The 14,314-nt window shown below is 33.7% G+C and overlaps 1 protein-coding gene across 9 annotated transcripts in view; it reads right to left on the bottom strand.

The window, feature by feature from the left end:
- Dmd (dystrophin) overlaps nucleotides 1-14,314 on the bottom strand; it is a 2,313,977-nt gene that overhangs the window by 564,126 nt on the left and 1,735,537 nt on the right. The window lies entirely within an intron of this gene.

A 14,314-nucleotide genomic window follows, 5' to 3' on the forward strand; every position in this document is an offset into this window, starting at 1 on the left:
TGGTTTTGTTACCAATGGTCTGTACCTCTGGGAAGTCAGAAACTTGTCTTTTAATTGATTTTCACTAGCAGGTACTATCGACTATTCTCACTTCCTTGGAAGGTTTTTCTTTCCTTGGCTCTATCTATTCCCTGTGTAAAATGTTTAAGCTACACAAAGAACAAAATTCTAACCTTCCCTCTGCTAATACATACCACAAGCATAAGTAGCACACCTATGTATCCACTTTCAGCTTTTGTTAACGTTTCTTTCCTCCTGCAATTGTGCAATTGTTCACTTAAAAATACAAAAGTTCTTAAAGTTATGACACTTTTTTAAGACGGTAAAGTCGGTGAAAGACATCACAAAGTGCAGGTATCAGGGCTCAGGATTCAATCTAGATGGATGACATATATTTACATATAAATAAATTTAATGGAAGTAATTATATTTGCTGTACTTGAACTTTGAAGAACACAAAATTGCTCTCTCAATGATTATAACATTTTCGGAAAATTATTGTGCAAACTACAGCCTACAGCAAGGTGTTCATAGGAAGCAGAAAAAAACATATTTGTTTTGGTTCTTTAAAAATGAAACAATTTAGCTATAAATAAGAATTAATGTTCTGAAAATCTTTATTGGGGAAAGTAAAGTTAATTCCGTTCTTTCCAGTGTGAATTAAAATGACCTATAAAAATCCTTTATGGATTTATAATAGAAATGTTAAAATATGTGCAAGAAAGCTATTTCGAATGTAAAGCCTCTCACCATTAACTCTAAGACTCATCTATTAAACCTTTGACATTACCAAACAATTCTGTCTCACAAGGTAACATTCCTTACAGGATACTATTTAAGAAAATGGCCCTCATTTTCCAGCTTACTGGAAATGATTAATCTTTCAACAGCTCTGAGGGTTCCATACCAGTGCTGCTACTTTTTGTCCTTTCCACAATGACTACAAGCTGAGAGCAGGCTAGTAAATGTGTTATCGGCCAACCCATTAGAGTTCCATTATTTTCTGTCTTACATGGCTTCATGTAATGAATTTTTATAATTAAACTAATGGCACACAATTTATTTTTCCCCTCTTTACTTTCAGGCCCCATTTCTCTTCCAGCTTCTTTGGAAGAAGTTTTATACAAAAGGAAGGGAGGAGAGTCCTCCAAGTGTTTCATTACCTTAATTTCATTATGACATTTTGGAAAGCGTTCTCTTTATTTGAGCTCTCACTTTAATTCGCTGACTTTATTAAAAGGCTTAAGCAGTGTTGTAATTAACAAGTCATCCAGATATCCCAGGTTTCTAAAAGAAGTCTGGTTGAGAGCGTGTAGAAGGTGTCCAGTAGAACCAGCCCAAAAAGAACATCAGAAATCCCCAGAAAGTAGCATTTTCTTGTGCTACCATCCCTGAATTTCTAGGTAACTTTTCAAATCCCATGAGTGTCCTACGAGAGATCACATTTACAAGTCTCTCTTGTCATGAGATTACATATCTGCACTTTTAAAACCTAGACAAAAATCTGTAGTCTTCATTGATATACCTATATAATTTTAAAAGCAGATTTACCATTACATAATCCACCTATTAAATACACCCATTAAAATAGTATGCATTTTTTTTTCATTGATTAACATTGATGTGTTACTGTTCCTATAATCCGATTTTGGAACAGTCTCTTCTCTATAAAATAAAACCTCATACTAATAATAGTAACTTTCCACTCTCCATTTTCTTATCCCCAGTTATTTCTTGTATTATATATATGCCGATAGAGACAATTATATTTTTGACTGGGTTATATCAATTAGCTTAATGACTTTGAGATTTATCTATGTTCTAGTATTAGCATCATAATAAATTTTTATCATTTAGGAAGACTTAATTTTTGGATGTACCACATTTTGTTTATGCATTCCTTTGCTGATGAACAGATGGGTTGATTATGCTTTCTGGATATGATGGTTAATATTACCATGGACTTCTGTACAAATTGTTTGTGTCTATTTTTATTCCTTTTGTGTATATATTTAGCAATAGAATGCTAATATTTATATAATTGTAAACTGTTGAATATTTTCCCATTGTTTTCACAGTTTATTTATTTTCCCAATTTGTTCATTCATTTGTATGTTTTCTTGAGACAGGGTCTCATTACATAGCTCTGGCTGTCATGAAACTTCCTTCCTTCCTTCCTTCCTTCCTTCCTTCCTTCCTTCCTTCCTTCCTTCCTTCCTTCCTTCCTTCCTTCCTTCTGTTCTACATCCAATCCCAGTTTCCCTCCCCTTCTCTCATCCTATATCCCCATCTGCTTATCAAAGAGGTCTCCCCTGTGAAGTCAGTGTATTCTGTCCCATCAGCTTGTTGAGGCAGGACCAATCCCCTCCCCAACTTCTCACCATGCCTAGACTGAGCATGGTATCTCTCCATAGAGAATGGGCTCCACAAAGTCAGTCCATTCATTAGAATTAGATCCTGGTACCACTGCCATGTCTCCACATACTGCACAAACCACACCACTGTTGCCTGCATTCAAGGAGGGGGCTAGTTCTGTCCTATGTTCCCCAGTTATCAGTCCAGATTCAGTGAACTCCCACTAACTCAGGCCAGCTGAGGACCTGAAAGATGTTGGACTGGGCCTTGGCAGGGGGAAGTCAGAGGAAACTCTGGTGGAGGTCCATAGCGATCCTGACATGGAACTTATTATATAGCCCACACTGGCCTGGAACTTTCAGGGATCCTTCTGACACTTTGTGTCAACTGCTGAGATTATAGGTGAGTACGATCACACCTGAAAATATTCATCATTTAAAATTCTCATCAAATATACAAGGGTTCCAATTATTCTACATCCCATAGTCTGACTTCTTTATTTTAGCTATTCTAATGAGTGCAAAGTACTATTTCATTGTTTTTCATTTATATTTTCTCATCAATAGTGATAATGATATTATGATTTATTTAAGGTTGTCTATTTCCAAAAATTTTTCTATTAAAATAATTTCTGTATCTGGGTCATTTATTTGTATTTTTGTAACTGAGTTATTAGAGTTTAAATATTTTTTGAATATATTCTTCGTCACAGATACCATTTAAAATATCTTCTCCTTTCCTGAAGATTATCTTTTAAGTTATTGGCATTGTTTGAAGTGTAAAAGTTTTAGTTTTGATAAAATATAATTTGTGTGTCTTTTATTACATTTATTTTTGGTCTGCATCTAAAAAGATATTATCCAACAGTATTTTGTACCCCTATGCTTTCTTGAAATATGTTAAAGTTTTATGCTTTTGTGTTTATGTGCACATGTGTGTGAATGTGTGAGTGTGTATGTGTGTATATGTATGTGCTGTGTATGCAACTTCATACATGCATATGCAGACCAGAAGATGGTGATTGATGTCATATCATTTGTATCTATGCATTTGAAATAGGGTCTCTCCCTGAATCTGGATTGCTTTTCTTGACTATGTTGGAAGTCAGCAAGTCCCAGTGAGCCTGTCCCTCATCTTTTTAAATGAGGTTGATAGGCAATTAGTGGACACTCAGCTTGATACATGGATGCTGGGATTCAAATGCTAGTACTCACAATGGCAAAAGTTTAGTTTACAGAAGCAACACCAAATATTCTACCAAGGAACTTCTATAACTCCTAAACACTTTCAGTAATATAGCAGGATACAAGATTAACTTAAAAAAATCAGTAGCCCTCCTGTACAGAGATGATAAATGGGCTGAGAAAAAAATCAGAAAAACACCATCCTTCATAATAGCCAAAAATAGCATAAAATATCTCTGAGTAACTCTAACCAAAGAAGTGGAAGACTTCTATGACAAGAACTTTAAATCTTTGAGGAAAGAAATTGAAGAAGACACCAGAAAGTAGAAAGCTCTCCCATGCTTTTGGGTAGGTAGAATTAACATAGTAAAAATGGCAATCTTACAAAAGCAATCTACAGATTCAATGCAATGCCCAGCAAAATCCCAGCCAAATTCTTCACAGACCTCAAAAAACAGTACTCAACTTAATATGGAAAAACAAAAAAAAAACTAAGGATAGCCAAAACATTCCTGTACAATAAAAGAATTTCTGGAAGCATCACAATTCCTGACTAAAACGTCTACTCCAGAGCTACAGTACAGAAAACAGCCTGGTATTGGCATAAAAACAGACTGGAAGACCAAGGGAACCAAATTGAAGACCTAAATATCAATCCACACACCTACAAACACCTGATTTTTGACAAAGAAGCAAAAATTTCAAGTCAAAATGGGTCACAGACCTCAACATGAAGCCAACCACACCAAACTTCTTAGAAGAGAAAGTGGGAAATACACTTGAACGCATTGGCACAGGAGATCACTTCCTAAATATAACCCCAGCAGCACAGACATTGAGAGAAACAATTAATAAATGGGACCTCCTGAATCTGAAAAGCTTCTGTAAAGGAAAGGACGTGGCCAACAAGACAAATGTCAGCCTACACAATGGGAAAAGATCTTCACCAGCCCCACATCAGACAGAGGTCTGATCTCCAAAATATACAAAGAACTCAAGACATTGGTTATCAAAAGAACACAAAAATCCAATAAAAAAATGGAATACAGACCTAAAAAGAGAACTCTCAACAGAGGGATCTGAAATGGCTGAAAGACACTTAAGGAAATGCTCAGAATCCTTAGTTATCAGAGAAATGCAAATCAAAATAACTCTGTGATTTCATCTTACACCTGTAAGAATGGCCAAGATAAAAAACACTGACGACAAATTATGTTGGAGAGGTTGTGGGGAAAAGGGAACACTTCTGCATTGATGGTGGGAATGCAAGCTGGTACAGCCCCTTTGGATGTCAGTGTGACAGTTTCTCAGAAAATTAGGAAACAACTTTCCTCAAGACCCAGTAATACCACTTTTGGTTATATATCCAAAGCATGCTCAATCATGCCACAAGGACATGTACTCAGCTATGTTCATAGCAGCTTTGTTTGTCATAGCCAGAACCTGGAAACAACATCCATGCCCCTCGGACCGAAAAATGGATAAGGAAAATGTGGTACATTTACACAATGGAGTACTACACAACAGAGAAAAACAATGAGAGCTCGAAATTTGATGTAAGGTATATGAGGGCATCTCAGAGTTGTTTTGATTTGCCTTTCTCTGATGGCTAAGGATGTTGAGCATTTCCTTAAGTGTCTTTCAGCCATTTAAATTTCTCTGTTGAGAGTTCTCTGTTTAGATCTGTACTACACAACAGAAAAAAATAATGACATCTTGAAAATTGCATGTAAATGGATGGATCTAGAAAACATTATATTGAGTGAGATAATCCAGACTCAGAAAAAAAATTTATCGCATGTACTCACTTATGGGTGTTTTTTAAACATAAAGCAAAGAAAACCAGCCTACAAATCACAATTCCAGAGGGCCTAGACAACAATAAGGACACTAAGAGAGACTTAAGTAGATCTAATCTACATGGGAAGTAGAAAAAGATAAGATTTCCTGAGTAAATTGGGAGCCAGGGGACCATGGGGGAGGGTTGAGGGGAGGGGAGAGGAAGAGAAGGGAGCAGAGAAAAATGTAGAGCTCAAAATAATCAATTATAAAAAGAACAAAAGAAGTGATTTTAAGTCCTGAGCCATCTGCCAACTCTTAACACTATAGTTCTTGTATTCAGTTTTACATTTCACCTCCAAATAGGTTAATTTTTCAAATAAATAAACTTTAATTATTTTTATTTTACATGTTTACTTTAATTAACATGACAATTATACATTCTTATGGATATAATGTGATGTGTGTGTATGTATGTGTATTGTTACTACTTTACAGTAAAGAACTTAATCTGCCATGTCATATAGTGTTTAATTTTTATATTAGAGCATTTGAACTGTGGTTTTAAAACGTTTAGAGGCATGCAATGGTTTTATTATTAACCACATCAACATGTTGTATAATAATCATGGAGGATTTAATTATTATTATTATTTCTGAAAACTTGGGACATGATATCCACCACAATACAATAAACTTCTTGTAACCACCATTCTTATCTCCACTTGTGCAAGTTGGTAGTGATTAAATTCCATATCTAAATCCATGTAACATAATAGGATGTTTGCCTTTTTGTACTTGGTTTATTTTGCATATTGTAAATCTATTAAGTTCATTTATCCTGTTACAAATGATAGAATTATGTTTTGCACACACATATAATATTATAAATAATAATTTTACAATTAATTTACAATATTTTACAATTAATTTGCAGTATTACAATATTACAATTAATTGGGTTATTTCATCATTTTTTCATAATATTTTCTAATTTAAATTTCATAATTCATAACAAAAATTCATTTAAAATTGAAAATTTAAAAATTGAAAATTTAAAATCTTAAATTTAAAATTTAAAAATTTAAAATCTTAAATTTAAAAATTTAAAATCTTAAATTTAAAATTTGAAAATTTAAAATCTTAAATTTAAAGTTTCATTATAAAATTTAAAAACTTCAAAATTTGAAATTGAAAGATTTCATTTTAAAATTTAAAAATCTAAAAATTTGAGATTTAAAATTTAAAAATTAAAGATTTGTAATTTGAAATTTAGAACATAAAACTTAAAAAAATAAAATTTAAAAATTTGGAATTTGAAATTTAAAAACTTGAAATTTAGAAATTAAAATTTGAAAATTTGAAATTTAAAATTTAAAAATTTTTAAATTTATAAATTTGCAAAATTAAAATTTAAATTAAAAATTTAAAAAATAAAAATTTAAAATATAAAAATTCTCTCTGTTATTTAAATTATTTTTAGCAAAAAGTATTGAATTTATTTTTCCTCTCATTATTTTCACCAACATCCACATAAGGATTTTCTTCTTCAAGCAATATAAAACTTGGCTAGCTAGTTTTCTTCATTTTTTTTCCTCACAATGACACATCTCATTCTTCAGATGCCTAAGAATTTTGTATTTTTATTTTCATTTTGCTCAAGGTTTTAATTATATTTCTTCTCTTCACTATTTTTATATTTGCAAACATTGAAACTAATTATTTTTAATTTTATTTCATAGTCTTAAAAATTTTAAATTATAGAATTTTAATCTGCTGTTAATATGTTGGAGAGTTATATGAATTATTATTGCGTAGAGTTTGTCAAATTGTAGTGATTTTTTAAGTGCCTCTATTTATCTTTCCAGATATTCACTTTGTCATTAAAAATAGCTATGTTTTGTAGAATAATCACTTCATTTTTGTCAGTTTTTGCTTTATGTAGTTTCATAATATTTTTCTTGACCACTTATGCGGTTTTTTCCTTATGGCTGTTTTTTCAAAGCCAGTATTTCCATTTGGTTGTTTGTAATTTTTATATATATTTTACATATGTATTCATAAAGGCACGCCAAAGACCTTCTCCACTCTCCACAAATATGTCAGAGCTTTTGAAGTCTCCATATGGACAACTCAATTCCCAGATGCCCATTTCAAGTTTTTCTCCAAGCTTTCTCAATGAACATCACTACAGTGTAAGATGCCTTGTTAAATAATGGCTACAGAATGATATGTACCATGGAAAAGAATGTTTGCCTTTTCCTGGGGACATGGCTCTAAGTCAGCCCAAATAAAGACAAGATTCTGTGCATAGGTTCGTTTTAAATTTATTTTTCCCAGAGAGTTGAAAGATAGGTCAAATAGTGCCATCACTTTGGAATAAAAATGTGACTTCTGAGGAATACCAATCCTATCACTCTTGATGGCTATAAGATTGCTAGTTTTTATAACTACCAGGGGCTCTAAGGCCAATGATTTTCAAAACTAATGTGGAGCTGGAAGAAAATGACAGGAACATACAAAAAAGCCTCTAATATTACTGTTTTGTGGAAGTATAACAATTCAGAGATTTTTACGTTTTGGTTCATTTTATAATTTCCACAAACACAATTTAAAACTGTTTGCCAGAATATTTTTTTTGTGTGTGTGGAGTGGTTTTCTAGTCATCACAGTATATTTTCCAGTACGGAAGAAATTAAAATATGAACAGAAACCTAGGCAAAATAAGGTTGTGATCAGAGTGTAAAAGAATGCAAACGAGACTTGGATACAGAGTGCCTAAGGAGCAGGGGAAGTTATCCTTTTGCTACCTATGCTGCATCATTGATATAAGGTATAGTCCATATGTTTTACGTTTAGTAGTTTCCAAGTACTTTAAGGAGAAAAATACTATTAGTGTATTGATTCTTCTTATTCATGTAGCAGCTTTAGGGAGAGAATAAAGGGGAGTTTTAAAATGTATGACCAAATTTAGGCTCTTAAAAGAGGATTTCAGACAATGTTTGTAATTATTAGATTTGCAGAAATAACTTTGTACAACTCTAATATACACATTTATACATATATATCAAAATGTATCTGCTTGACATATATAAAATAATTCAGTTTCTAATATTATGCATATTTATATCTAGACAGGACACTGTCTGGTATGTAAGTTTACCTCTTCCATATATAATAAAATTGTACCTTTTATTTTTATACAATAAAACCCTGGATTTCTTTTTTTCCCACTAAAATAATTTATGATTCTCAACTAGCCAGTGTAGCTACTTTAGAGAAGAGGATTAATTTTGAAAATTAATTACAATTATAATGTATTTATGATCCAGTAAAGGACACATTTAAAACATAGGTTTTTTCAGCCCTGGAAATGTTTTTTAATAATTTTAAAATTATTAGATTTCTCACTTGAAGTAGTTTCAAATATTAAATAGCCAAATCAGCTAGGCTCAAACAAGATTTCACTTCTCTATTGAATTCATGTACTCTTAGCTCAGCGAAGCACAAAACAGCTAATGCCGTCACGTTTGAGAGGCTTTTATGCTGAATTTGACACAAAAGCAATCACAGAGCAGACAAAAAAGGAATTTCTCTTTCAAAGGCTGAAAGGAGAAAAATAAATGAAAACTATGAGCCTGGCCAAATCTCTCTTGCCACCAGAAAAGAAAGTTCAATGTGATGAAGAAATAATTTTTTTCCAAGGAACTTACTGCCACGTTTGGACCAATGTTAGCTTGGTGAACAGACTGTGAGCTCAGCTGAGGTTGTAGCAAATGAAAGAAATCCTAGGGTGATCAGTGCTGGCCATTTCAGGTACCAATGCATACTTGTTTCTTTTGAAAGTTCTAAATGCTAGCACCAGTCATAGGATTCTGTTATGGCTTATTGTCAGGGATTTTGTAACAGAAATCTTGTATGCTTTTTTTCCCTGTAACATCTGTCTCTCTTAAAAAAAGAGCATTTATTTAACCAACTTTAAGAAGATCAAATGAAGAGATGTGATTAATAAAATAATCTGCTTTCTAAATGCATGTCTTTGTTTCAGAAAATTAATTCATTATGCAGCAGGGAAATAATGTGAAAATAGATATGGATAATTTTTCAAGACCTGCTAATTACTAACCATAGAATAGACCATCTGCAGTCTTTTTTTTTTTGTTTTGCTTAACCAGTGTTCTCCTACTGCTGTCTCCTTCTATTCTGACATGTTTTCCATGTTTTTTGTTTGTTTATTTTGTTTATTGTTTGTTTTCCTGGACAAGGTTTCTCTATATAACAGTCATGGCTGTCCTAAAACTGGCTCTGTAAACCAGGCTGGCCTCAAACTCACATCCCTAGCACTGAGGTTAAAGGCATGTGGCAGGTTTTTAAGGTGGGCTTTCCCAAACCCCGTCTCATAAATGATTCCTACTATGTGAATGTGGTATTATTTCTATAATTACTTCCCATTTATTTTTCTAAGCAAGAGGTGGAGAGTTTCAAAATATCTAACCAGAGAGATACAGATAAAGATGAAACTTAGTGAAATCGTATGAAGAATTAAAAATGATAATGACTAGAAATTACAGAGTGATGAAAATCGTGCAACGATGTTAAACTGAAAATTCAGAATTAAAAAATATAGATATTATTAGAAAAAATAAAGTATGTGTAGATAATAGCTAGAAGAGATTTGAGAGAATTAAACATTTCGAACCATTAATATATCTAAATTGCTAGGAATCCAGATAGTAGAATTCAAGTATGGTGATTGGTTTAAAGCATCAAAATGATCATAGAGTTGTGCTAGCATTTGAAGTCATTCCCTGCTGTTTACTAAGAGTAGATCGGGTCATTGTCAGGTACGCGGGATCAAGGGAGGATGTCAGCTATAACCACACCTCCCCAACTCTGAAGAGGGCCTTACAAGGACAGTAGGTTCTCCTGGCAATCTTAGGCACACAAATGTAGCAATAACTTATGAGGAGGGAGGTGCAGGTCAGATTATCCAGTATCTTCTTGTCTGTATTTCCAGACATTCTTTTAAAATGGAAATTGTAAGTGATAAGCCTGCCAACACTACTCACTAGTCATGAAAAGCAGATATCTTCATTATTTGTTCCCCAACCTTGCAAAGAATTAAAAATAAACAGTAGTTTTATCTAAAAGGAATTTAGTTTGAAATTATCTTCAGTTTTTCAAAGAGAATATTGTAAAAAGGTTCCCATAGCATACTATTTCATTACTTTAATAAATAAATTACTCATTAATTTTTTTCAGCCAATTGGCCCTTTTAAAATGTAATCTTATTTCTCAGTTTATAATTACTCTTGTCTCTTTTAGAGCCTTATAATGTTTTACTTATCCATGTGTTTTATCCTCATAGATAGAGGGTAAAAGAGAAAATCTGTGAGATCATTTATAAGAATAATCGCTATAAATTCCCACCCCACATCTCTATTCCTATCAAATGAAGCTACTGAATCTCATCAGCCTTCAGTTTTCTGAATACAATTAAAAAAGAGTACTTTCATAAGTAACCTGTGAGAACCAAATAAAATGATGCTTGTCAAATGACTAGCATTGCCTTTAACATACAAGAAACACTCAACTTTAGTTTTGTTGAGTGTTTGTTTCAACAAACTAAATAAAATAAACAAAATAGGCTTGTTTCAGTATTCATGTATACTATCCACAAGAAGAGGTGGGTGGTAACTTTAAAGATTTGGCCATCTTTATTATCTGCCTTATGATCTTAACATTTACTGTGACAGCCATGCCTATCATTAAGTTTCTAAACACAGACAAAAATACCTATGGTTTTATAGATAATGGTCAAGTCATTTTTAATGAAATACTTAAGTCTATTCAAAACCATTTTTTAAAACATCAACAGAGATAGTAATTATAATAAAATAATTTGTTGTTTTAGATGTTTTTAAACACCTGTTTAGATAGATTGCTTTGTTTTATTCCATATTTTTTCTTTTAGTCTCTTATATAGAGCTATGTACATTTCTAAGAGCTACTTACTGCACCCTAATCATTCTTGACACTCACTTAAGGCTCTCTCATGGTAAGATTATATTTTACTTGTCAATCTTTATACCCTTCTTTATTCCCATATAGCACTACTTAACTCTCATTTCCCTTTTTCTACATCTATCTCAAACCCTCTTCTTGATAATTTTGTATGTTAACACTTTTTGTATATGATCTATGAAATTCATAGTATGCTAACTTCAAGGAAACTATACCAGAGCCTAACATAATCATCCTCAGAGATGCTTCATCCAGCAACTGGTGGGAACAGATGCAGAGACCCACAGCCTAACATTAAGCAGAGCAGGCAGAACTCAGCAAGGATTGTAGGAACCAGAGTGGTTGAGGACACCACAAAAAAATGATCCACAGAATCAACTAACCAGGGGACATGGGAGATCAGAGACTGAGTATATATATATATATATATATACTCAGGGTATAGGCGAAGATTGTATCTTCATAGCAGCTTAGATTCTTTAACAAAGTGGGTATAATGAAGACTGGCTAAAAGTTTATTAATCCCATTTAGTCTTCCTGAAATTAACTGGAGAAAAAAAATCAGTGATCCTGATTGTGTCTGACCTAGGTCCTCTGTACATATGTAAGGACTGTGTAGTTTGGTGTTCCTGTGGGACACCTAAAAGTGGAAGCTTTGGGGTGTCTTTGACTCTTTTGTCTGCATTTGAGACCCTTTTTTTCCTACTGGGTCGCCTCATCCCACCTTAATGTGAGGGGATGTATTTAGCCCTATTGCAACATGATATGTCATATTTTGATGATTTCTTTGGGAGGTCTGCCCTTTTCTGAAACAAAATGTAGTAGATCGGGGAGGAAGGAATTGGAAGGAGATGAAGGATGGAAAACTGCTGTCAGAATATAATGTATGAATGAATAATTTAAAAAACAGAGCGTTCAAGATTAACCATGTGAACTGCATGTCCAATAGTCAGAGCAGAAATTAAGAAAATAATTATTAGAAATTATTTATGCATCTGTGTCAGGAAATTACTAATAATAGAGGTAATGATGAGTCTTAAAACCCTATATGGCCTCGTATTATTCTTGGTATATGTGAAGATCTTATCTTCACAGCAGCTTAGATCCTTTAACAAAGTGGGTATGATAAAGATTGGCTAAAATTTATTAATCCCATTTAGTCTTCTTGAAATTAACTGGGAAGAAAGCTCTGGTCAATGAAACATGGTAGAAATTGACTCTAGAGGGGCTTGCAGGTGTCCAGGGAGATGTCCCCAGTTAGTTCCTTGGGCAGCTGAGGATAGGGAACCTGAAATGACCCTATCCTATAGCAATACTGACGAATATCTTGCATATCACCATAGAACCTTCATCTGGCGATGGATGGAGATAGAGACAGAGACCCACATTGGAGCACTGGACTGAGCTCCCAAGGTCCAAATGAGGAGCAGAAGGAGGGAGAACATGAGCAAGGAAGTCAGGAACGCGAGGGGTGCACCCACCCACTGTGACAGAAGGGCTGATCTATTGGGAGCTCACCAAGGCCAGCTGGACTGGGACTGATGGAGCATGTGATCAAACCAGACTTTCTGAACATGGCGGGGGAACAATGAGGGCTGATGAGAAGCCAAGGACAATGGCACTGGGTTTTTATCCTACTACATAAACTGGCTTTGTGGAAGCCTAGCCTGTTTGGATGGTCACCTTCCTGGACCTGGATGGAGGGGGGAGGACCTTGGACTTCCCATAGGGCAGGGAATCCGGACTGCTCTTCGGACTGGAGAGGAACGGGGAATGGAGTAGGGGGAGGGGGAGAGGAGTGAGGCGAGGGGGGAGAGGTGGGAGGGGGAGAGGAGTGGGAGGAGGGGGAGGGAAATGGGAGGCGGGGAGGAAGCAGAAATTTTTTCAATAAAAATAAATAAATAAATAAATAGAGAAAGAAAGAAAGAAAGAAAGAAAGAAAGAAAGAAAGAAAGAAAGAAAGAAGGAAAGAAAGAAAGGAAGGAAGGAAGGAAGGAAGGAAGGAAGGAAGAAAGAAAGAAAGAAAGAAAGAAAGAAAGAAAGAAAGAAAGAAAGAAAGAAAGAAAGAAAGAAAAATCCTAGGCCTGGCTATAAACCTTCATGCACTGAACAAACATGTTTCCAGTGGACTTAGAGCAACTATGTTTAACATAGTGGTTTAATACAACTGGAAATGTTTATCCCCAAGTGACTATTTAGACAAAACTTGTAAAAGGGATTTATCAGCTTCTGATAGACTATAACAAACAAACCAATTGTTATTAATTTTATTGTATTATGCTGTTGATATTTTAGGATTTATTTCTAAATGCAACTTAACATAATATAAACAGACTGTTTTGGGAATGAAATACTTTAGAAATGAAAAAAAAACAGTATGGAAGAACATTCTATGGCTTTCTTCTTAAATGATATAATTCATGTCTGATTCAAATCCTTGTTTACCGGAAAGCATTTTCTGCCAGATGTAAAAACAAAAATGTAGAGAGTTTTGGGTTTAGTACTCAATCATATAACCTTCCAATTGTATTATCTCACTGATTAAAAATCTTTTAATAGTATCTACTGTTTAGCACTTAATGTTTCAGATGGCCTATACATGCAACACTGAAAGCATCATATGTATATAAACATCATGCATGGTACTAGATAAAATTAATCGTTTTGCCCCTTTCTTTTAGCCTAGAGGGGACTGAATTATCAAGTGGAAACATATTTCTATTATTTTAAGAGAGAGAAAAGGAAAAAGAGAAAGAAGAACATGAGTCATAGACTATGCTGTGCTAACATCAGAGAATGGGAAAAGAAATTGAGAATATATATATATATATATATATATATATATATATATATATGTTCCCTTTATACCTTCTCTGATACCCACTCATTCCTTTCTCCAATTAAAGCTCTCTGTAAAGTAAGGAATGGGAGGTGGGATAGATCTATTTTCCAGGAAGGAATTGATGGCAGAC

This window comes from Microtus pennsylvanicus, chromosome X, assembly GCF_037038515.1.
Source record: "Microtus pennsylvanicus isolate mMicPen1 chromosome X, mMicPen1.hap1, whole genome shotgun sequence".
In the NCBI taxonomy this organism is placed as follows: domain Eukaryota; kingdom Metazoa; phylum Chordata; class Mammalia; order Rodentia; family Cricetidae; genus Microtus; species Microtus pennsylvanicus.